This window comes from Columba livia, chromosome Z (genome assembly GCF_036013475.1).
Source record: "Columba livia isolate bColLiv1 breed racing homer chromosome Z, bColLiv1.pat.W.v2, whole genome shotgun sequence".
Lineage (NCBI taxonomy): Eukaryota > Metazoa > Chordata > Aves > Columbiformes > Columbidae > Columba > Columba livia.
In genome coordinates, this window is record NC_088642.1 from 81067111 (window position 1) to 81093451 (window position 26341).

At 39.9% G+C, this 26341-nt stretch overlaps 1 long non-coding RNA gene across 2 annotated transcripts; it reads right to left on the bottom strand.

The window, feature by feature from the left end:
• Positions 1-6203: 6203 nt before the first annotated feature.
• LOC110360563 (uncharacterized) lies at positions 6204-21807 on the bottom strand. Of its 2 annotated transcripts, none has more exons than XR_002416514.2 (3): positions 21579-21807; positions 17042-17137; positions 6204-10473 (listed from the first exon to the last, which is right to left on the bottom strand). It is a non-coding gene; the product is annotated as an uncharacterized LOC110360563 (long non-coding RNA). The 2 variants fall into 2 exon arrangements; XR_010469079.1 differs by lacking the exon at positions 21579-21807 and adding an exon at positions 18238-18357.
• Between the last annotated feature and the right edge of the window lie 4534 nt (positions 21808-26341).

The following is a 26341-nucleotide window of genomic DNA, read 5'->3' on the forward strand; positions in this document are numbered from 1 at the left end:
GTTCCAGCCTCATTAATAAGCCTCGTGTTGTACATCTGTGTCTGATATGAAGCTGCCATGCCTTGTCACCAATTACAGGCTCTGCAAAGACCCAGCTCATTATAGGACTTATATTGCTTGTTCCTGAAGGTGATACTTGGTGTGGCACGTCCTCATCTTTCCAATAGGAAAATCACCCTTGAAGTGAAGAGACGTCAGTCACGAGGCACAAAGAAGCATCGAAAAAGATTTTATGAAATGCTGCCTGGAATATTAATCATACCTCTGCAGATGGTGCGAAACCAGGCATATAAAATTAAACAAGGGAAGAGAGGTTTCCGAGCGGTCCAACCAAACTGGAGAGCTCTTCAACAGATCCAGGGCTGGACAAAGCTCTTGATGGTGGGGCACCAGTCAGAACAGGAATGTGTCTGTTTGTCTTGGTGAGGTTTGATGATTAGGGAAAAATCCCCAAACACCACCCCCACCCCCCACCCCCGCCTCTTCTGCACCCACCAGAAGCAAAATGTCGCTTCCCTCCCGCAGACATTGCACTTGTTTGTCCTCGTTTGTGTCACTAATTGCAAAACTGATGTCAGTGAGGAACATCCAGTGATACAGTCAAAAGGCTGCAGGGATATGTGACAATCCAAAGAATATAATTTGCTTTCTCATTATTTCAGTATCTCTCATGTACTAATTTGATCTCCCAGGTGACATGAGTAAACCAAAAATTTGACATGTTCAGTGAATATACAGGCACTGAATTTATTCCTCTGTAATATGTTTTATGTGGTTTATGCATGTTTAGTATTTTTACTGCTTTTTCTCTGCATAACAACAGGTTTAATCTGATAGTCCTGAGCTACTAATGTGACTTCCACAGGCTGCATAATCTCTTTCAGGAGGCACAAATTCCAGACACATGAACAGCCCAAAATTTGCAGAGTTCATGGTAAATGTTGTTAAAAAAATCCACCATTTTCCCCTTTACATGAAATCTGGTAAAAACACAAGGGTGGTTAACATGACAGAGAGAGTCTTTAAAACATCTTTCTTTTAAAATTAATATGGTAAAATATTTAAGCCTTTAAGAAAAGAGAAATCCATGTTTATTTTTGGCTACATTCTGCCCTGATGGTGGTTGAGTTTAGAGCTCAAGTGAGCAGAAGAATTTTTCTCCGTGTACCATTTTTCTAGCACCTTGAAAGCAGGAGTACATGCTCTTAAGCAAAGAATACCTCCTTATACATTTTTTTCAGGTGTTATTTAAATAACAAGAGACAAGAAATAGAAGGATCTATCAATGTCAATTCAAACAAAAACCAAGCATGTCCTAAAGTCCTTGATTATTTTTCTCGATTCAGTACTTGTACACACATTTCTGGTAAATGCAATAGAAAACAATAAAGTGCCTCCCTAAAGAAAAAAAAAAAAATAAAATAATACCATTAAGCCACAGAAAACTAAAACACCTAATAGCAACATAAATCTGTCTGTCTAGCTGGCAGTTTCTAAACCATAGTGTTGTGAAACAGGAAATACAAGTTCATCCTCTGGAAAAAATTGCAGACTGTCTTATCTTAGAAATCTTCTATCAAGGACGTCTTTCATCATGATGTCTAAGCAGTTTTAAATCTAAAACTATTATCTCTCACATCCAAAATTCTCTATCAAAATGTCTGAAAACAACCCAAAACTTTACCTTCTATTTACAGGATAATTAAAAAAAAAAAAAAAAAAAAAAAAGAAGCATTTCCTATTGATATAATACTGTAGAACAATAAAGAATAAGCAATCAACATTGTCCTTATATAACAAGCTGGAAAAAACAGCACAGAAGTTTTCCTCGAACTTTCCAGGTGCTGGAGTGTAAGGTATGGTATTTTTACAAATGTTACTTCAACTCCTGCTTTCCAACAGCACTTTACAACTGCTGTTCTGCAAAATAAGTCCTTACTGGCGGATCATCTGAGGATATGTATTATACATATACCTCTATGGCAGTTTAATGCAATTCCAAAGAAATATAGCAAGACTAGCAAGTTCTTTTCTTTCTTTTCTTTTCTTTTCTTTTCTTTTCTTTTCTTTTCTTTTCTTTTCTTTTCTTTTCTTTTCTTTTCTTTTCTTTTCTTTTCTTTTCTTTTCTTTTCTTTTCTTTTCTTTTCTTTTCTTTTCTTTTCTTTTCTTTTCTTTTCTTTTCTTTTCTTTTCTTTTCTTTTCTTTTCTTTTCTTTTCTTTTCTTTTCTTTTCTTTTCTTTTCTTTTCTTTTCTTTTCTTTTCTTTTCTTTTCTTTTCTTTTCTTTTCTTTTCTTTTCTTTTCTTTTCTTTTCTTTTCTTTTCTTTTCTTTTCTTTTCTTTTCTTTTCTTTTCTTTTCTTTTCTTTTCTTTTCTTTTCTTTTCTTTTCTTTTCTTTTCTTTTCTTTTCTTTTCTTTTCTTTTCTTTTTCTTTTCTTTTCTTTTCTTTTTCCTCTCCTCTCCTCTCCTCTCCTCTCCTCTCCTCTCCTCTCCTCTCCTCTCCTCTCCTCTCCTCTCCTCTCCTCTCCTCTCCTCTCCTCTCCTCTCCTCTCCTCTCCTCTCCTCTCCTCTCCTCTCCTCTCCTCTTCATTCTCTTCTTCCCTTCCCTTCCCTTCCCTTCCCTTCCCTTCCCTTCCCTTCCCTTCCCTTCCCTTCCCTTCCCTTCCCTTCCCTTCCCTTCCCTTCCCTTCCCTTCCCTTCCCTTCCCTTCCCTTCCCTTCCCTTCCCTTCCCTTCCCTTCCCTTCCCTTCCCTTCCCTTCCCTTCCCTTCCCTTCCCTTCCCTTCCCCTCCCCTCCCCTCCCCTCCCCTCCCCTCGCTGCTCCTGGGATTACCAGCAACACAGAAGGAGGAGTGGTAGCAACACAAAAGCTCCATCTGAAGATTTTATGCCACCTGCTGGGTTATAATCAATTTATGTCTACACAGAGGTGCAAATTCTGCTTCATCCATGTTTACTGCCAGCACTGATCAGGTCATTTGACCCATGTTATGAGTGTACATCATTCTCCTGTGTGCTGTTAGTTGCAGAAACTAGCTCTTAAACACACAAGTCTAACTAGCCACCAAGATTTTTGAGAGACCTTTCATAAATACTTACTTTTGAAAAGTACTTGAGGTCAATAAACCTTTTTTTTTTCTTTCTTTCTTTAGTGAGCATTTCGTTATGACTTCAATTGTTTTGGGCTGCAGCAGACATTTCATTGAATTGAATGTTTTACAAAATCAGTTTGCCATAAAAAATTAAAATGTTCTGTTGTGGCACTGCCAAAGCAGAACAATTAGTTATCACAGTTCTGTATTTCAGTATTCTTTTATCCTAAACATCATTGAAACTAACACCCCAGGTCCCTTTACCCTACACTGGTCTCCAACAGGTCATTCCCCAACTTATACTGGAACCTGGGGTTGTTCCTGCCCAGATGCAAGATTCTACACTTGCCATTGTCATATTTCATTAAATTTTTCTTGCCCAACTCTTCAGCCTGTCCAGGTCTCTCAATGGCAGCGCAGCCTCTGGCGTGTCAGCCACTCCTCCCAGCTTGGTGTCATCAGTGAACTTGCTGACAGTCACTCTATTCCCTCGTCCAAGTCATTGATGAAGATATTGAATAATACTGGCCCCAGTAATGGTCTTTGAGACACTGCACTAGATACAGGCCTCAACTGGACTCTGCCCCATTGACCACAACTCTCTGGCTTCTTTCCTTCATCTGGTTCACAGTCCAACTCACTACCCGATTGTCCAGACCGCAGTCCCTCAGTTTAGCTGTAAGGATGCTGTGGGAGATGTAAGGTGTAAGGATGCTGTCAGATGCTTTACTGAAGTCAAGGTAGACCACATCCACTGCTTTGCCATCATATCTCCACTTCATTATGTCTTCATAAGAGGCTAGGAGGTTGGTCAAGCACGACTTCCCCTTTGTGAAGCCATGTTGACTACCCCTAATGACCCTCTTATCCTCGATATGCCTTGAGATGCCACCAAGGATAAGCTGTTCCATCAGTTTCCCAGGGATGGAGGTGAGGCTAACTGGTGTATAGTTACCCCGGTCCTCCTTCCTTCCCTTTTTGAACACTGGGGTGACGTTAGCTTTCCTCCAGTCCTCAGGCACCTCTCCCGTTTCCCAAGACTTGGCAAAGATGATGGAGAGTGGTCCAGCAATGACCTCAGCCAGCTCCCTCAGCACCCATTGGTGCATCCCATCATGACCCGTGGATTTAAGGATGTCCAGATTGCCTAATTACTCCCAATTGCTGGACACAGTGGTGTGTGCCTGTTTTCCCAGCTCTGTCAGGAGGCAGAGTTTGTCGGATTGCTTGAGCCCAGGGTTCGAGACTGCAGTGCGGCGCTGAGGCTGCCAGCTTTGTGTTCAGTGTGAAACCCCCAGAGAAGTGGGGCCAGGGGCACTGGTGTGCAACTGAGTACTGGATCAGAGAAAAAAAAATATTGTTAGGCCTTACCCAGGAAGACTCGGTGACCGCAGATTGACAGATATCTCTCTTGGCACCTTTCAAGTATAATTTAAATACTCATACCTGCATCACGTAGTTTAAAAGGCTATATTTATAGCTAAACAAAGAGCCAATGGATTCGTCAAGCCTACTGTTATCCTTCCCATTCACCTGAAATACACACACTAAGGATTTGGTCTGGACCAAATATAAAAAAAAACACTTGTTAACATTATTAACATCAAAAGAGATACAAAACCAGTTTCTTAAATCTTCCATTTTTCATTTGTTCGTTCATTTATTAGGCTACTGAAACATCTGATGTAGCTAATTCTTAGGAAATAATGGGTGGTCTTGCAAAATATTATACATCAATTAATTTAGGACGGAGCATAATACTTACATGCTGCCTTTGGAGAAACAAAATGTGCTCATCGCTGGAACATGTTGTTTTTCATCTGCCATCACACTAGTATTTATGGCATTCTCTGCATTCGTTGCTGTCTGAAATTTTTTCTGCATCAGGGACATTAATGTTTCATACTAGAACACAGTGGTCACAGTCAGATCTGGAGCCTAAAGAACTTAACACCTGGGGCAAAAACCCCATGACCCAAAAAAATCAGGTAGGTAAAGATTTTAACCAATCCCAGTACAAATTTTGTGAAAAGTGTGTGTCCGACAAACAGTTAAGCATGTGTTTCATTCCGTAAGATCAGTTTCACTGACTTCAATGGAAATTGCCCCACTTTTGCTTTTCGGGCAAAGGTTGAAGGCTCTAATCAAGACTCATGCTTGTAAGGTAGGGCATTGTGTACACAACAGAAGCAAAAATCCCTTTGTTGTGAAAACTTCCAGGTACTGACTGCAATCGTGATTTTCTTATGCAAAAACACTTTTCATTAGTTTAAAAATTATACTAAATAATCAGCAATGCTGTGAACATAGGAGGAATAGATTGCAGTAGAGCCCTTCCAGCAACTATTGCTGCTTATCAACATTGATTACTTGAACATATTCCCAGAGGAATTTTAATTTGTATGAGTCGCTCCAAATGTGGGCATATCCACAGAACATCAGGTAGTCCTGAACAATGTTGCTTCTCAAATTTGGGAATACTGTGATGAGAGGAAAAGGTTTAACAGAGAGACTGAGCAACGTAAAGATTGATGGGGTGCTCTTGTGTGCCCTTCCATTTAAGACCAGTATTTTCAAAGCACTCCAGAGAAGGATGAAACATTGAGGACAGGGAAATAAAATGATTGAAAAGTTCTTTCCACTAGTGTCTATCATACAGAGACTCTAAAAGAATGAAATACACTTCAGAGAATGTAATAGCAATTTAGGTAGGTTATTGTTAAGGCTCTTTCAGTATTTCCTATATTGTTAGGTTTATAATTTCAAGCCAACATCCCCTTCGGGCTCCACTGGCAAACTAGAGCACCTCAGCTTTTCAAACCTCCCTCCTCTGAAAGCTAAAACAGCATGAGCTGGTTCTATATCATAAATAAACCCAGGATTTATTTTCAAACTACTTTATTGAGGTGTTTTGTTTTTTGTTTGTTTGTTTGTTTTTTTTGTTTTTTTTTGTTTTCTACATTTATATTAATTTCTTCATTATTTTCACAAATGGAGAGACTTTGACATCTTAGAAATCTTGAATTAATAGCAAGAAATTCCAGGTGACATCATGGCCAAATAAATAAGATAAATTCCATTACCTGACTATGAAAGACAAAGAAAACTCAGGGGATTAAAGGACACATATTCTTACCAGTAAGAAATCACCAGGAAAATCTTATTGCAGCACAGGAGTTAGAAACTCTTTCAAGGCTTATCACTGACACAATTGATGATGCAATATTTTCAGGAAAGGCCCAAGGTACCACAATTGTCCCTTAAATATCCCTGGGAGGGAACAGATTTAGTACATCACAACTGTGGTGAAATCTATGTCCTCTTAAAATGAATGCAGAATTCACATGGGGTACATGTAAGCTGTGGGGCTTTGTGGAGTATTTTCCAAATCCTTGACCTTGGTGTCCAACCACGTTAGGATGACTCCAACTCTCCTTCCCACTTCTTACATACTGACTTTCAGTTGAAGCCAACTAAAACACATGAGCAGAAATGGATGACAGCACTCTTTATCAAGTCCCCAGGGGTGCATGACACAGAGCACCCACAGTCTATTAACAGAGAGGTCATGCCACTGAAACTTTTGGTACAGCTAAAGTTTGCCTTTTTTGGGATAGAATTTTGATAAACCTGCCTTTTCTGGACACTTACTTGCAATGGCCTTACTTCCATGAGCCCTACCAGCTTCCACCCAACTGCATGTAGAAGACTTTATAAAGACCACTATCATACTCGAAAGGCTTCATCAAGTTATTAGACTCTGCAGTGGAGTTCTCTTGTTACACTGGAGAAGAAAGTACAATCCACCAAATCCCCTCCACCAATATGTCAGCACCCTGTAGTCTCATCCATACCATTGGCGTGTAAGTAGACCAACTTGGAAATTCAACAACAGCATTGCAGACAAATGCTTATTTGGAGAAACTGAAGCAGTTTGTGGCACACAGGATGGAAATGTTCATTGAGTTCACCACAGTTCATCAAATCCATCCCCTGCTGCCACATTAGAGTCCCATTAAATGCCTATAAACAGAGCACTGCAATGTATCAGGAGGTTTTGTGACCTCACTGTGTGTAAATTGAAGTCTTTTTCAGGTCTTCACTGCTTAACAGTTAGATGCCATCTGCCACCAAAGTTAGTTAATGATATGCTTACACATATTAACACAAGTACCAACATTTTCTTTTGGCTTCAGTAGATCTAGTCTGTCTCTTGACCTTATTCCACTCATACCTTCAGAGTCAGATCATGACTTCCTCCCATATTCCCTACCAAGGCATTAGCCTCACTTTTTGGTGATGTGCTTAACTGAATTGCGTAATTCTAAAAGTTAGTAGGTTCTGGACTCGTTTCAGCCCACCAAACCCTCAGTCTTGAAGACTGATGGCTTTTATGCACGTTTTAACACTCAGCCCAAAAGGGATCTCTGCAGTTCTGGCTCCTGAATCTCAAAGACATTCACCAAGTTTCCAGTGCCTCCCAGATCCCAAGCTCTTCAGTGCTTTGCCAGGTCAACATGAGGGAAACCACAGAGCTTAGGAACCTAAGAAAAATATTTCCTTTCAAAAACACCAAATGGTTTCTATTGCTTCCTGTTTTTAAAGGGAATACTGTGAAATTTCAATTTGGTAAAAAAAAAAATTAAAAGTTTTATGTTTTGTTTTAATTCAAGGTGAAGTCTTTTTTTTTTTTATTTAAAAAAATATATATTTTTCTGACATTGAAACACATCATTTCCTCAACATAAAAAGGATGCTTACAGATCTTTAGTTTAGACTAAACGGTTTGCTAGACATAAAGACCTAAACAAAATGAAGTATTCTGACATGATTAATGGACTATATTTTAGGTGTAGAGAAACCACTAAATATGTAACTTGCACTCAGAGAAATAGTATTTTTCTCTCATCATGTAGACAGGGATCTTTCCAATAATTTAAAATTCCTTAAAGGCCTATTCACTTCATTTTCTATATGTCTTGAGCAAAATCATATTTTTCATTTAACACTTTCGAAAAATAATTCTAGAAATCAAAGCAGTCTTATATTTATTGGAAAATATACCTATACATTAAGAAGGTGCAGCATTTGGTCAATGATTAATAACTTATCCCATGTCTTTTTCTGACACAATTCTTGGTTTTCTATGATTCCCTCTAAGCAATCAAAACTTAAGTTATAGTGTTTGTTTGCAATTATGTCTGCTTACAGAATTAACAGTTTCAGGCCTCATGGATGCTGAATTTGAATCATTGGGAAAAGGAAAACAGAGGATGTGTCATATCCAATGCTTTCCTGAGAGCACGTGGGCTTTCTGCAAAGATGGAAGTGTCTTGGGGACCACTTCTTCATGAGGTCATTGTTGCTGAATGTTTGTGAGACTGAGATGGAGCCTTGGACAGAGGGGAAGGAGAAGTGGTTCTGCCCTTGTTTCTGAGGAGAAAAACTGGTGAAGAGTATAGGAAATGAATCATCAGGCTTGTCTTTTCCCATCTTATTAGAGGAATGGAATAATTACTTTTTAATTCCACAAGGACCAATGTTCTTCTCAAAACTCTATGATTCACAAGGCTGGGTAAATCAAGTTCTGCAAAAATAGGCTCTACATTGAAAAGGAAACTACAGTGTTTAATACTGAGCATGGAAAACTCAGCTTGGATCACCCCCATCTCCTGGAGAAATTTGTCCCATCAGTTTGTACCAGACATTTCAAGCTGTTCAGCCTGAAGCAGCTGGACACCCAGCTGCCCAGTGGGCATGTCTTTTGGTGGCTCCAAAACCAGCAAACCGCCAGCCAAGAAAGGTTAGTCAGACCCTGAAGGAAGCAGAAATGTATTTTAAGCATTAAGACGTGTGTCTTTCACTAAACCTCAGTTACATGGTCAGGGTTTTTTCTCTTACGGCTTGGACCTTCTGACCTTCCCTCAGCCTCTGTCAGGATTGACACCCTTAGCAGCTTTTTCTGGCTGGGTGTTGCCTGCTTGATGTCACACATCAACAGCAAAAGGCTTCCAGCAGCATCTGCAAGCGTAAGTGGTTCTTGAAGAGCTAAATGAAAAATATGTTGTGTGTCTGACCCCAATTTGTTTGTCTGAGGTTTTCCTGTTAAAAAAAACAGTGGTGTAAAGTGCATCAGGGCAGAAGAGATGTCCAGCACCTATTCCCAGAGCAAGCCACCAGTGACTATGCATCTTGTTGTAGCCCAAGGACGTTCTGGGTGACTCTAGAGATGTTTTTTGTGAATCTCTCAATGATGTAGTGGGAATAGTTTTCTCAGTCTTGCTGTAATTGAAAATGACACAGAGACCTCTTCCAACAAGTGGTGAGCTTCAAACATTCATCCATATGCATAGCTCCAGGACTAATAAACTACTGAGAGGAAAAAAAAAGAAAAAATATATAAGAAAAAATAATGAGTGACCAGCAGGTCGAAGGGGGTCATTCTGCCCCTCTGCTCTGGTGAGACCCCCCTGCAGTGCTGGTCCAGCTCTGGGTCCTCAGCACAGGACACACATGGACCTGCTGGAGGGGGACCAGAGGAGCCACAGGAATGATCCGAGGCTGGAAACAGCTCTGCTGGAAGGACAGGCTGAGAGAGTTGGGGTGTTCAGCTGGAGTAGAGAAGCTCTAGGGGGACCTTATTGTGGCCTTTCCAGACTTAAAAGGGGCCAATAAGGAAGATGAGAACAGATTTTAGCACGGCCTGTTCCAATAGGACAAGGGATGATGATTTTAAACTAAAGGAGGGGAGATTCGGGCCAGACATGAAGAAGAACTTTTCCACAGTGAGGTTGGTGAGAGCCTGGCCCAGGTTGGCCAGAGAGGTGGTGGATGAACTGACCCCGGAGACATCCCAGGCCAGGCTGGACGGGGCTCTGAGCAACCTGAGCTGGTGAAGATGTCCCTGCTCATGGCAAGGGTGGCACTGGGGGAGATGGGAAGGGCCCTTCAACCCAAACCGTTCTATGACTGTATAAAAAACTGACTTCCATTTCTCCCTCAACAGCAGCATTAAATGAGGAAGAAGGAGCACAGAGGCTACTTCTACTGCAGCTCAAACTCAGCACTATCCTAACCTACTGCTGGCACAGAGCAGACCCCAGTGGCTTGTTAAAACTGCAGGAAAAAACTCCCACATGCCCAGGGTAGGTGAATTAGCTAAGAAATCCTCAACTACAGTTCTGTCAATGAAAGAAGTGCAAATATGATGGTCTTCCCATTGTTCCTTCTCTCTCCACAGTTTGATCTGAAAGGAAAAACAATTGTGCTTATCAGTGGTGGATTGTGTTCATCTCAGATGTCGTCTTCCACTTTCAGCAGGCTTCTGCGTAAGGTAGGTGCAATGTTCTGGCAACCCACTTGCTCTTCAACATCCTTCTGATGACCTAAAGAAAAGCAAAAGCATGACTTGATCCTTATGTCTCCTCACCTATGTATATGCATATGCACATCTACAAGTACATGCCTCTCAGTCTGAACAAAAAGAGTGCACTAAAACCAAGAAGTTATGACTGAATGGTAAAAAAGTATATAAACCAGAAATCATATTTCAAAAGAAAACAGTGAGGCTGGTGCTGGTGTCTTGACATTCGAAAATGCTTCTCCCGCACCACCATTTCAAACTACTGTTGGTAGGTTTGTACCACCTGTCATTGCTTCTCCAGATATCTCTACTGCTACATAATTTAATCATTCCAGCTGATGTGTCAAGCAGCTAAATGTATTATTAGTTAAAAGTGGATAGCAGTTTACTTTGAAATCGAAGATTTAGGTTTTGGTTTTTTAACTATTAAGCATGGAGAAAAAAAATAAAATTATTGTTCCATTTTAAATAGTCATGTTTTCTTATCTGCTGTATTAGGTCTATTCAGAAAGACGTCCAAATATCCACCAGCTCATTAGTAATTCACACAGACATCTAGCTGAAAGATGCAAAATGTACATTCCTGAATAAAGGTAAACATAAAAATATGTAACTCCATCTCTCTGCTGAAATCTGACTTGAAGCCTAGATGATGACTTCAAATATAAATGACAGAGTGCAAAACACCTGCACAAGACTTTTCAATTAGTTAATCAAGTGCAGTAGTGCAAAGAATACTATTTTAGGAGTGGAGTTAGGCAAATATTAGTGAAATAAAGGGTTTTCAGACTTGGTCTGTGAAACTATTCCATAAGGTTCCTTAAGAAAGTGACTCTAGGGGTTATATTTAAAAGTGGTGCACAGTGATTTAGTGATTTATACTAATGGGAGTCGCGTGGCTAGATCACTATGCACCGCTCTGAAAATGCACCCTCACAATCCTACTTGGCTGACCTCCTCCAAGGCTGTGTCTGCCCTAATCCAGCTGTTTCAAATAATGTGTAGAAGATTAAAAACTATTCTAAGCTGCAATGGGATTCCTGTTGTGCTATGAAATCACATCAACCTATACACTGATGCTAGAATTTGAAGGCAAAAAGCTCACTGCCGGAAATGTTAGAAAGACTTACACCTTGAGTAAGTCTATCAATTTCTCAGGCAACAGAATTGCCCTCATTGTCTGAGAGGGAATTTAATTTCTGTCAAAAAAAAAAAAAGGAAATAGTGAACCAGCCATGTTTTTTTGTCAGGCCAAAATTTGTCTTTATTCAGGTTCCAGTATAAGCTGGGGAATGACCTGTTGGAGAGCAGTGTAGGGGAAAGGCACCTGGGGGTCCTGGGGACAGCAGGATGACCATGAGCCAGCACTGGGCCCTTGTGGCCAGGAAGGCCAATGGTACCTGGGGTGGATTAGAAGGGGGTGGTCAGTAGGTCAGAGAGGTTCTCCTGCCCCTCTACTCTGTCCTGGTGAGACCGCATCTGGAATATTGTGTCCAGTTGTGGCCCCTCAGTTCCAGCAGGACATGGAACTGCTGGAGAGAGTCCAGCACAGGGCAACAAAGACGATCAAGGGAGTGGAGCATCTCCCGTGTGAGGAAAGGCTGAGGTAGCTGGGTCTCTTGAGCCTGGAGGAGACTGAGGGGTGACCTCATTGTTTACAGATTGTTAAAGAGTGAGTGTCAGGAGGATGGAGCCAGGCTCTTCTCAGTGATAACCAATGGTAGGACAAGGGGCAATGGGTTCAAACTGGAACACAAGAGGTTTCACTCAAATTTGAGAAGAAGCTTCTTCCCAGTGAGGGTAACAGAACACTGGCCCAGGCTGCCCAGGGAGGTTGTGGAGTCTCCTTCTCTGCAGACATTTCAACCCGCCTGGACACCTTCCTGTGTAACCTCATCTGGGTGTTCCTGTTCCAGCGGGGGGATTGGACTGGAAGAGCTTTTGAGGTCCTTTCCAATCCCTGACATTCTGTGATTCTGTGAAGTTCTGTCTGTGCAGAATGAAGTATATCCTTCATTAATTTTTGTTTTGTTGATCCAGTAGAAGAGCTCATTTGACCTTCCAGCAGAAGATGGATACTTTCCCAGGAGGAAGCCAAGAGGAAATGTTCATTCCAACCTAAGAGGTGCTTATAGATGGAAGCTGTTCCACTGTAGTATACACTATGAGGGTGCTATATTGGGATGCTTACAGCTCTCTGAGGAGCAGTCCTGCCCTTGTGCAAAGGTCCTTCCTCTTTCAGATTACAAACCCAAGTTTAGTGGAGGCTGCAGATGTTTTTTGCCCCACCTTCTTAAATCCTATCACCTGGAGAAGCACATCCACACAGATTCACAAAAGGAGTTGCAGCTGTTTAACTCTTTCCCTATCCCTTCTTAAGGTTTGGACTCCATCTGCCCTGATTTATTCTGCTTTGGAAATAGCTTAAGGTACACTAACAACAGCTGCTCTTGTTTCAGAGGACCAGCTTCATACTGAAGAAATGCAGTTAATAACATAATTTTAATTATGCTAACATTATTTGTTACACAGGAAGGTCTCAAGTGCATCTTATTTTTTTATACTTGTCCCTGCATCCATCATTGACACTTTGCCATTGTCTATGGTAGCCTCGAAAGTTTCTCCTTCCTTCTCATATCCCCTGTAAGGTTTTCTGAGGATAGAAGCACAATGATTTAGATTTCTATTTGACCCTAGCCCTCATATCTATAGTCTCTTATCACCCAATAATTCACAGACGTTAATGTACCATTCTCAGAATCTTACAATTTTCCCAGTCATGCATTCTTGAGATAAATTGCTTCAATTTTAGATCTAAGAAGTTTTATGAAGTGCATGCCTGCTGGATTCATCCCAGAACAAATCTTCTTCCACCTACTTTTGCAGCCTTTGGTGTGTGGTACCAAAGTTGTCTTTGGTAAGCTATTAACCCCCTCCCAGGGCTAGGTCTATGTGAAATGCTAAAAGCATACCTATGTGCAGCTCAAAGAGCATAACAGCTGTGTAGAAGCTTCTCAGGATTCTGGCAAAGACACTGCACTACTGGAAATAACACATATCCACCCAGTCACCAACAGCAGAAAGTATCAGGCACCAAAGGCAGAGAGGCAGCTGAAGAGCTGCAGAAGAATTTGCTTTGACGACAAAAACCAAAGTGGCTGTGTGATGCAGCATCCACTGAAGTTCAGAAATAGCAGTATCGACAGATGTCTGATAAGGCAGAGTCACTCTTCGCTCTGAAAAGAAGTCAAGTATCCTGATCTGCATCTAAAATATGATTTGTGTATACAGCAATTTTTGGGATATGATCTTTAATAACTACTGACTTCCATCAAAATACCAAAATACGATTATGGTCTATACATACTGGACACAGAAATCAGACGGTGGGAGGCAGCTACAGGACCCAGATATGGGCTTAAATTCACAACCAATGAGTGTGATATATCAAATTTTATGAAAAAAGTAACCATCACTGTTTATTTTCTATAGTCCAGCTGCTTACTGCTGAGAAAACTGTGGTAAAGTATGACTTGGGTCCTTTAAATAATGATGCTGTTAGAAAATAACAAAAGAACAGAAGAAAATACCTGAGGAAACAGAAATCAAATTATATCAAATTATACCATCCAGTATGTCTTGCTCCTGATGGTAGGTGACACCTATGCATTAACCAACTGACCCTGTACTCTGTTTTCTATTGAATAAAATCCTCATTTGCATCACTGATAGTGGGACAGCACACCTGTTGGGTGCTCAGGACTCAGCTTATAAAGGAACTAGAAATCTGGTGAGAGCCAAAATGCCCAAGAAAAAGTGTGCTTAGAAGCATAGCCACGAGGCCAGGCTGGACTGTAAGAGCTTCTCAGCTTTCCAAGGGCTTGGTTGCATGACATGCTGACTTCATGGGCCAGGGTGGATAGAAAGTTCCCTTTCATTACCCCTCCAAAAAAGCGACTGTCTTTAACCTCAGTCTTTTTAGTGATCCAGTTTACAGTGTGGAGATATAAATAGCTATTGGCAGAGCCGAGCATATAGGCAGGAACAAAGAATGAGGCTGTTGCTGTGTCTTCTCTGCTCCTACCAGCAGCAAGGGCTACACCAGGCTGTCATAACTCTACTGTTCCCTTCCCATCAAATCCTCCCTTGGTTGCGTCCTTAGACTCAGATACACAATAAAGATATTAGAATGACATCCCATCAGATTTGAGCAACTTGGTCTAGCAGAAGGTGTCCTTGCGCATGACAGAGAGGTTGGAACTAGACTATCTTTAAGTTCCCTTCCAACCCAAACCGCTATATGAATCCATTCTATGATTCTATGATTTCACTTATGGTGTATAGAAAGTAATACAGCAAAAATGGAAGGTTGTTGCATGAGGCTTGCATGTGTTTTCAGTGGTTTATAAGAACATACGTCAAGAGTCACTGTGTCATAGCCGCTATCTTGCACAGAGCTCTTATCTTGCATAGAGCAGGTCCCAAGAGTAGGAATGGAGTAAAGACTAAAAAAGACAAACCAAAAAAAAAGTGAGAATATACAATTTACCCATGGCAATAACTGAGTCAAGGTGTTATTGACACTTAGTTGGTTTAGATTATACTGAAATAAAAGTGTTCGGTTTTGATACTAGAGAAAGAAATGAACCTATTGCAACTCTGGCTCTTGTAAGGATGTGACCATGAAACAAAGGTTGGAGTCTTGGCAGTACTCTAGAGGAACGCGTATGACCTCCTGCACATGAACAATCTCCAAGGGAAAGCTTATTATCCATTCCCAAGCACCCAAAGGTCTTCGATTTGGTCAGGTGCTGAGCAATGGACATCTAGAGTGCTCAGCAGGAGCTAAGCCTAAAGGGGATCCTGCTGGCCTGGAACGCAGAGATAAATGTTGATTGAATAAGACACAGTTCATAAGACTTTTGTCTTCACTCTTCATTGTGGGATGGTTGGTTTTGTTATAAAACTAATTAACATACATGTGGAAGTACTTTGTGGAAGCAGCTTAATCCTAAACAAATGTGAAAATAAGCCTGTATTGTTTCTAAGGACTGATTTACATTAATTATCTTCTACTTTAAAAAAGCTAGCAGATTTTTTTTTTTTTTTTTAAACATTGTTTCTTTGTGGAAAAATTAAGAACAGAGAATGTCTGTAAAACACTTTACATACAAATTTCTTGCATTTCCAGCAAAGATGTATTTTCCAAAGGCAGAAAGGCTTGGTTTTAAGTAAAAAATGTTACTGTCCAATTGGCTAAACTCAAACACCTCAATTCATGTCTAGTTACCTAAATTACTAGCTTTATTCTAAAAAAAAATATGACCTTGTGAGAACCAGATTTATTTTTAGGAACCTAAATATGGATTTAGGTGCCTAAACTTAGCCACACTGTTTGGATTTTTTTTTTGTCTTTTTATTTGTTTGTTTGGGCGATTTTTGTTGTTGTTGTTGTTGTTGTTGTTTCTTTTTTTCACCTGTTTTTTGTTTGTTTGTTTGTTTTGAATTTCTTAGCTATAGTGTTGCTCATATGCCCACATGAAACACTCCAAGACAGTTTGTGATCTCAGGAAAAGACTAACTCACTCAAGTTTAACCAACAACAACACAGTTAATTCAGCCAGAGAACATCCATAATGAAAGCATATGGATTTTTAGGGTGTATGTCTGTGTTTGACTCCTGTCCGTGTGTGGCTCTTTGCCAGACTCTTGTCCTTTAGTCACCCTACACAGCCTAAAATGCATCTGAGCCATGAAAGGGGTGACCTGGGTGTCAGCCTAGCACAGAACAGGAGACCCATTTTGGACCCTGGTTTACAGTTAGCCCCAGGTGCAGAGATCCACTTGCACACAACCAGAATCCATTGTATCCCTCATCCTCTCAAAGAAAAAGCTCCTTCCTCTTCCAAAAAAATAATTTAAAAAGTCCTGTAAACATCCTCTACTAGTACAACTTGGTCATGCACCTAAATCAGTATTATTTCACAGCATAACTTCACACAAAATGCTCACTGAGTAAACATCCCAAATTGTTCCACTTTGGGGAATTTCTTTGCTGGACACTGCCTGGCAACAGGAGAATATTATAGATTTGTAGACCTATCTGACATAGCCACTTCTGTATTTTCTGTGAAGAAGAGCTCAAAGTGTCCACCAGGATTTCTCCTGCCTCTTCTCACTCTGTCTCCAGTTGGGGATGGGCAAAGAGCAGGGAGAGGCATCTGTGCATCTAAGAATTATTTCCCCCTCCTAGGAAGAAAGGACAGAGAGCCATGACTCCTTTCCCTCAGGTAACTCTGATCGGAGTGTATATCTAACTCCTTCATGTGGGGAAAAAAAAATTATATACATATATCTATATCTATATAAATCTACTTTTGTCTATGACTGTTGCCTGTCTCTTTCTGAGACAGAGGTCATGGGTTGAGGAGGAAGGAGTTCACTGGCAGCTTTGCCTTGCAAGAAGACAATTGAAAGAAGCTGGATTGGAAGCAGGTAGGTGATTCTGGTAAAGAAGATGGGCTCAGCCTGAGGGATCCACAGCAGTGCAACTCACACAAGGATGACCAGGGACCATCACGGCTTCTCACCTTTGTCCATGCCTCTGGGTCCTGGTGGGAACACCTACTGATGGCTCCTCTGGGGTCCGGTAGACAGAGCAGCCTGGCTTGGCCACTGCTAATGTCCTAAAATATTAATAAACTCATTAATAAAACATAATAAAGTCACGCACATTCTTTCATTTTGTATTTAACAAACTCCTAGGCTGAGCTGTGGAGAGGGGTCAGCCTGAGACCTGACGAATAAATCAAGCTTCCAGATAGCCAAATAAAAACACAGGTCTAGATCAAAGACTCTTCGCCTCTCTCCAGGTACTGCAGGATGCCTTCCCCTAGCAAAAAATCTGCAGACTTTTGCAAGACATAGTCTTATTAACAGTCTATTTTTTTTTCCCTCTTTGACACACATTTTATGGAAAGACAGCAACAGATTAGGATAAACTCGGCTGCCGCAGGTCTGTGATTTCACTGTGCTGGAGAAGGCATCTTCCTCCCAGAGACGCTGCTACTTCTTCTAGAAAAACAGACACATTAAACAGGGAACAAGGACAAGAAAAATTTCCCTCTTGCAAAGGTAATATTGTGAAAAATCCCCTCTTCCCATCCCCTGGGCTATCATAGTTTTGCTAAAATATGAAATCTGGTTCTCCCTTTGATTTTCTCTGCTGTCTCAAATTCTCTGTTTAAAAAGATCATAGTGGTTATGTTCATAGTTTTCACTAAAGAAAGATTTACACTTTCCTTTATCATATTCTGCCAGTCCGGAGTACAGAACCAGTATTCTCACCCATTTCTAAGAAAACTCCAATTGTTAATGGATTTTCTTGTTTATTTCATTTAAAGCACTCCTGTGTTTAAACACTTTGAGTACCAAATGTAAAAATAGCTGACAATCTCAGGAGTGAACATTTTATTTGTAATACAGGTGATTTTATCATGCGCCACAACATTTTTTTTCCCTCATCATTTATTAATGTTTTATATAGCTCATCAAAAATGAAGGTTGAGGTCAATAATTGCTGACACATAAAAGAACAAGGAAAAGGACAAGCAAGGACATTATCCAGAGGCCTGTGCACTAGCAAAAAACCCATTAGATTTTCTTTGAACACCTTGAAAAATAACAATTGCTAAAATGGGTCAAGTCAATGGAAAAGAAATAAAAATAAAAACTTTTATTTTATTTTTTAATAATCAACATGCTTTCAAGGTTCGTGTATACTCACATGTGCTCCAGAAAGCATCTGGATTTTTATTGGTATCCCTTTCCACTTATCAGTTCTGCTGTGTAGCCTCTACTTTCCTTTGGTGTTGGGGAGTCCCATTTTCCTGTCAGAGCAGATCACTGAGCACAAGAGCTATTTTCCACTTGGCTCACAGATCTACACTACGCGTTATTGACATGACTGCATTTAATAATAGTTCCTGCTGATTCTGTTGTGGAAAAACTTACTCTTCATAAACTGTCTAGCATGTGGTGCCAGTGCATGTGTGTATAATTCTTTTTTTTTGAGCAACTCTGGCCCTGGTTTAACAAAAAAAAATGCTTGAGCATGTGCTAAAAGCTAAACACACTAGTTCCCACCTTTATTCAGCAAAGCACTGAAATATGTGTTGAGTCTGGCTGGCTTCAAAGGGACTTATGCACATGCTGAAGTGCTTGTTGATTCAGCATCTTACAGTCTGACCCTCTAAGGAATTAATCCTTCGTTTAGATACTCTCTCAAGCCTACCTACAAGTCCCTCCCCAGCTGCAGGATTTATGCCTTATACTACCAGAGACTTATGAATTTACAAGTTATCACATTTCCACTGGGCAAACATATTGCATGTTTCAGAGAATTGTTATGAATATAGGATCAAAACTACATCTCCAGAGCAGTCAGTGATCCACTTAATCTACATTGCTGCGTCACTTCATAATGTAACAGAGGGCTAAAAAGAAAACCTATTTAAAGGGTTATGCAAATTATAATTGTTATGCAAAGAGTGCCAATGCTTACATTTCAATTATAACAAGGTTTTCCTCTACCATGCAGACACTCCCCAAATATCAAAGGTGATTCCACCTTCAATGAAAACGAAGGCACAAGAGCCACTTTTGTGTATGCTGTGGCACTTAATGTTTCAAAGAAACTGTACGCCATTGAAATCTGAAAATTTGATCACATCACATCTTTTTCAAAGTTTGCATCAGCTGTTTATCAAAATAAATGAATGTAAAACATGATGGAGTCTGAGGTGAGAATTGGGCCAATTTGGTCATGAGAATGGCTTAGGCTAGTAGTTAAACTGCAACAAATGTTTTCCATGACATGATTCCTCTCTCTCTGGAATAAAGAGTTATTTCAAAGAAGCAACAAAAGGCAACTGTGCTGCATTTCCTCAGTTTGCAAGCTCTTAGCATCATTTTACGATGTCAACCTATTAGAAAGAATTTTTTAAAACTGTTCTCATTAGAGCTGGAACTGTCGGGGTATGCAGGGAAAACATGTAATTTTTATAATGTAGGAAATTTGTTTCTGTAACAAGCAATATACTAGCAGTACAGAAGAAAACCTATCTAACACTTCCTTTTTTAAAAAATGATAATTTATATGTGTATGCCTTACCAAATGGCTTGCCTTTGATTTTTGAATCTATTTAGTGAAAGATGATTGCAAACACCAGGTAGACGCCTTTAGGTTTGTAACACCTGAGCAAATAACTGCTATCTCAAACCACTCCCTAGATACTACACAGGTTTCAAATACAGGCTTAAATCCACTAAAGGACACAAGGTAACTTGTAGTCATGGCAGAATCTATAGCTCCATAAAGGTTTCTGGGTTGTCTATGACACGTGTGAGAATAAAGGGTAGGTTGCAATTTCAATGAGGCAGTAGGATAGATCTTTCTCTCTCTCTCAAAAAAAAAGAAAAAAAAAAAAAAGAAAGTAGGAAAGTAGCTTAAATCCTGCTCCTTTTTTTGTGTTCTAACCCCATCTTCCTGAGCTTACTGTTCAGTTGCTCTTCTGGGATTGCTGGAAATATTGGTGTGAACTCCAGCATCATGCTTGCGGAGCAATGCACTGACAGCTCTCACATAACACACCAACATCTTCCCCATCACCATCACTGTCTGTTTGGTAAATGTGCTGGTGTTTTGCAAAAAGAGACAGTCCTGGAATTTATTGTCTGGAGGAGGAGAACCAGTTATTTTACAAGCCAGTTTGCTCAGGCTATCCAGTGTACCAGGCAATATGGATTGCCTGCCTTTGAAGCAGTTGGTTTTCCCAGGCAAGCTCAGAAGTTCACTAGTGGTTTTCAGACTTCCTTTAGGAAACATTTCACCTGTGGTTTAGGTATTGAGGTGTCCAACCATCACGCATTCCAATGTCTGACTGATTCCAACCCAGGATGGTGGGGGAGGATGGGTGGCTTTGTATCAACACCAACCTCCACCTGCCTCCTTGATATCTGGGTTAGGAAAACCTGACCTACTGCATTATTTCATCAGCTTCCTAAAATATTCCAGCACTTGTTAGCAGAGCAGGTGAACAGGAAAATCTCAGTGACATAGAACTAGGAGAAGAAAAAGAGAAGTGATTTTTTTAGTGCATACACGTGTGTACTTATGCAGATACAGTTGGTCCTGCCATTAAATAGCTATCTTGTGAAACATTTACATATACCAAACTTATTAAGTAATTCATTTACTTCCAAACTGTTTTCCTGAAAGGACTATTTACTTCCTACCCCCATTAATAGAAGTGACCTAATTGAAAGCTAAGCTCGTGGCCCCGTGCTTTCTAGGTTTAGAAATAAACCTCCCTTCCCCCCTGCTAGATCAAACATCACAATGTCAAATGCTCTGCAGACATTTCCCTCGGGAATCTGAAAGGCTAATTAGGGTGAGCTTCACCATAAAGAATACAGTTGTTAAAACAGCTTTTGTACACACTGGAGTAATGATCATTCTCTTACACACACGGTGATTTGTTGCTGCAATTTGCAGCCATATATCTCTTAGGAGCTAATTCGCATGTTGTTATTTATTGCACGTATGATTATTAATGATATCTTAGCAACTGCTGGAAGTAACTTATTACACCTCAGGAAGTCAAGTACTTTAGCTCAATGTTTACAGATCTAAGGAGACATCAATTTCTGTAGAAAATCGGTTCTCCATTTGGCCTCCCCCATCTCTACCCTGAAACAATACAGTTAAAGTCTGAAATAGCACAGGTTACAGATATTTTCTCACACTGTAAAAATATTTACCATTATGGAATAAGAAAAAAAAGCTGTCAATTATTCCTACTTATTGAAAACAGCTCTTTCACCAGATTAAAAAAATAAGAAAACAAAAAAAAAAAGGAGGACTTGTAAACACCTGTGAAGAGAAGAGAAAAAGCACAACACCCAGTACTGACAAAAGTGACCCATGTAGAAAAAAGAACCAAGTCCTCAAATCACTTGGATTTTTTATAGAGAAAGAAGAAGATGAGAGTACCACTTTTTCATTTAAAAATGCTGCTAATCTACTGAAATATACAGAGAAAATGAAAACCTCACAAGATCACTTACATATTTCACAGTGCTCTTGTTCCCAATTGCTTCTGCTTTTGTGTCTTATGCCTCAAAAATCATTAGTTTTCAGTTCAATGATATTTTATACAAATGTTGCTGAACCTATATTAAAACTGAGATCTTCTTTCTTGGTGTCTGTGGAAAAAAGAAAGAAGTGTAATCAAGAAAGACAGATGAACTCATTCTGCCTAATTTTGATCCTATTTGAACGCAGAGTTTCAAGGTGTGACTATAACACAGGCTTTATTGGAGATGTGTTCCCTTTAGAAGAGGCTGTGAAAAATTCATGGGCATTCAGATGACTGCTAATAAAAAATCTGTGGGTCAATCTCTTTAGCACTTGGCTGAAGTCATCTTGTTTGTAGCACAGTCTGGTCCAGGAATTTGCCCTGGATGGGTGGTGAAAAGTCCTCTGAAATGCAGCAAACATGAGCTCTGAACCTGAGCTTCTGGTAAATTTGCTGAAAATAAACTGACAAAACCGGAAAAGAAGTGATGGTGATAGATTATTCGAGGGAGAGAAAAAGCCGGTAGATTTTACTGACTATACAGGGTGCAGCTTTTTCTATCCACAGGTGTTAAAAATATAATTGAAATATTACATTTTACAGTTACATATTAACTTCTAACATGCAAAAAAATAATTAGATATTATTCTATCTAAAACAGAAGGTGTTATATAATTTATTTTAAAATTATCCTGATTGCTTTAACAAGACTTTCATGATCAATATCAAATAACAACAGTAGAACAAAGCAAATAAAATAGAAATCCAGTGTTCAGAAGTGGATTATAGTTTGCAGAGCTATGTTAATTTCATTTGTATATTCATATGGTAATGCAAAATACAGTGATCTTTAGTTAGCCTATTACATAACTTCCTCACAATGGTTAAAAGCAACTTTCTTCCTTTCTTTAAGGATGAGACCATATGAATAATTTGACCTCAGTTCTCAAATGCTTTATGGCCATTTGATGTATCAAAATCACTAAAAATACAGTACTATTGATTGTTTTTCATTTGCTTTATAAATATTATAAGCCAACTCTAACCTGAGTTATATTACTCTAAATTGATAGTAATGTGACCAAAGACCCATCTAACTCAGAAGATAATCTGGTTCAGGGTATACAGTGGCATAGATCTGTAAGCATTTTACTTTTTTAAAAAGTTAAAAAAGAATAGGAATTCAGTTGGATATTATTATGAGCCTTATCTTATTTGTGTCTTTATTGTTTTTTAAGAATTTGGATGAACAGTAGAAACTAGCTTACAAATATGTATTTACATAATTGTGCATGCAGACAGCACCACAGAAACTCCTATCAAAAACTTACTAAAGTTACTTTAGCCAACCCATCCTCCTGTTCTGCAAAAAGTACATTGGCAGGAGCAATGCCATGTGGTCAATTTTGATCTGGGCAGTGAATAAGAAAACTGTCAGCATCAACAATTTTAGCAAAGAGTATTTTAAAGATCCACGGCGTGATGCTTTTCTTCTATGCACATTATGGCTGAACAGTTTTCAGCAACAAATGAGAAAAAATGTAAAATCTCTTCATAGATGTACCTCAGACAGAAAAGGCAACAGATTTGTCAAACATTTGTTGTGAATTGTTTATCTGAATGTGATGTTTAATGGTCTGCTTCTTCAGTGTAATTTGAGAATCACATGAGAAAAATTACCCAGAATCTCAGAGGTTTCTTTGTTAGCATCGTAATATTTGCACACATAAATACCATGCTTAGACAGACAAAGAGACAAGCTGTGCCTTGCTGTTGTGCACAAAGTGAACAGTCCTGCACACTAGTGGGAAAAATTGTAAAATGTTCAAATATCTTCAACAGGGAGAGGAAAGAGGTGAGAAAGGATATCTGATGCATGCTGTGTCAAAAAATCATGACACTTGCTGGAGTTTTCTATGGCTTGAAAGGGTCATTTTTGACAAGAAGTAGAGCCGCAGGACACAGAAACCCACCTTGATCCAATCACTTACTTTGCGAACGAACCTTTTACCATCCCACCAACTTTGACAACATGCCATGACATTGTCACATTTATGTAGTAAAACAGGACTTTACATCTCGTATCCTTACGGCTCCTCAGAGGATAAGTTTAATGTATGATTTGCAGTTCATTGGGGTTTTTTGTGAGAATTTTTGGGTTTGGATTTTTTTGTTTGTTTGTTTGCTTGTTTTTTTAAGGAAGTGTGTTATAATGCTAAAATACTACTGAAGTACATTGTTCCCAAAAGGCTCTGTAATGATTTTGGGGTTGAGTAACAACAAAAATCTTCAGGACTGGCTGTCCCAGTATGACTGAGTAGATAAGACTTGAAGGAAAGCAATGAATCTGCATATCTAAAGACTATGTAAACAACATCAGATGAAACAAGTGAATATCAGGACAGAAAAGGCTGCAGGAGTTTTCAAGCAGATGTCAAAAAGCATACCAGGAAATGTCAAGAAAAGTATAACAAGCACTGGTTGCAGAGATTAGGGTGCTAAATATATGCATGATGAGCACACCATGCTAGGGCTTGCGGTTCTAGAAGCTGTTTTCCAACCAACACTGTTAAAAAAACCTCAAACCTTCAACACCACCACCACTACAAAAATTAAATAAATAAATCAGTGAACAAAGTCTGTAGATAATTGTGTAGTCAGAATGTAAACAGGGTGCACTAGGCAAATAAAACCGCAGTTGAAACTTGCCCCTGGAAAACCTTGATCATTGTTGTTTCATGAAAGCCTGGGTCAATCATCCTGCTTTGTTAGGAAGGACAACAAACAGGTAGCAATGGCGTGAAAACATTCCCTTGTACTCAGCACCGGTGAGGCCCCGCTTCAAATCATGTGTTCAGTTTTGGGACCATCATGGTAAGAAAGCCATTGAGGTGCTGGAGCGAGTTGAGAGAAGGGAATGGAGCTGATGAGGGGCTGGAGCACAAGTGTGATGGGAGCAGCTGAGGGACCTGGGGGGTTCAGCTGGAGAACAGGAGCTGAGGGGAGACCTTCTGATCTCTGAACTGCCTGAAAGGAGCTTGGTGCATGGAGGTATTGGTCTCTTCTCCTGAGCAGCAAGTGGTAGGATGGGAGGAAAGAGCCTCACATTGCACCAAGGAAGGTTCAGAGCTGATATTGGGAGAAATATATTCATGGAAAGGGCTGTCAGGCATTGGAACAGGCTGCCCAGGGCAGTGGTGGAGTCGCCATCCCCGGAGGTGTTTAAAAGGCGTTTAGATTAGGTTCTTAGGGGCACGGTTTACTGCTAGAGTTAAGTTAGGTTATAGTTTGACTTGGTGATCCTGAGGGTCTCTTCCAACCAAAATGATTCTAAGATTCTATTCTGTGTGTACTTGGCTAAGAGAAAACAAATGCCTCACCTCATGAACAGAAAGCTCATGCTTTGTTTCAGAACTGCCATATAACGGTCAGTCTCAGCATGCAGTTTCTGTTTAACTAGTGTACTTGGCACTGCGATCACCATGTGGAAACACTGATTCCCATTCATCCATGTCATGTGGTGCACCGCTATTCAGACTATACATAAAATAACTACAGGCTGCCTGTTCAGCAGCACACACTCCTAATTAAGTATCTGATTATATATTCCACTGATTTGTAAAACAAGTGTGAGATGTAAATATATTTGCATAGTCCCTGCTTAAAGAGGGTATTTCCACTAGAAGAGGATGTACATCAAGACAGCACTGTATTTAGTGCTACATGTTGAAGTTTTCTAGGACAAGCAGCAACTGTAGATCTGACCCAGCAAATATCTATTGTCACCAAGCGGTTCATGTTCCTGCAGTGAGTCCTGCTGAATTCATAGACAGCTTTAGGGAAGCTCAAATGAATTTCAAGTGTGGCCTGTTACAGTGACTAAGCAAAACTGATTCATTTTGAATTGCCATGGGTTACAGAACATGAAATGCTACTGCAGCTCAGCTGCTCACTGCTAAATACCAATGGGGTTTGTGCCTTTAAACGTAAAATGGTGGGTACCAAAAAAATGCCAGTTACATGAGTCTGAGCCCTTCAGTCTTTGAATGGCTTCCTAATACAAATACTTAAGTCTTTCTGGTAACTTACAGAAGAAAAACTCCCTGAGCCTTATCTGGAAATTGTAGGACACATGCAGGAGGTTGATGCTGCTGAACAGAGCACATCATGCTAAAGGAGCAGGAATGTCAGAGACTAAACTTGCCAGAGCAGTTGTGAAAAGAAGACAGCTACTGTTATTTTCTGCTGCTATACACAAAAAGCAGTTCATTTTTCCAACAGCAATAGCAGCATAATTGTAGAGGGTAACAAGGTTTTAGATGAATGATACAACTTAGCCATCACTTTATTTGTGTTACCCACCTTAATAAAATGCTGATTTATTTCCTCCAGTTGCTTAACATTGGTAAAGTAGGTCTGAATTCACAATCCAGAGACTCAGCAGAAGGAAACATTATTTATAAAATTGCAAAACTATATCAACTCAGAGATCGTAAGAAATAAGAAGTTAAAGAAGTCTCTGCATTACTTCCAGGAATAACTCCTTTCATCTCTTTGGTGTGTGAGTTATGCAAACCTAGATTCCTCAAGAGATGAGCAAATAACCTGAAAGAATACAACTGGTGGTAAGGAAACCTTTGTTTGATCTTCTTGCACACCAATTCTGATTTGGCCTTGACAACTTCAGTGAGACTTTACATGAATTTACTTCCACAACTGAGTGCTGCCTATGGCAGGGACTGTCTCGTTCTA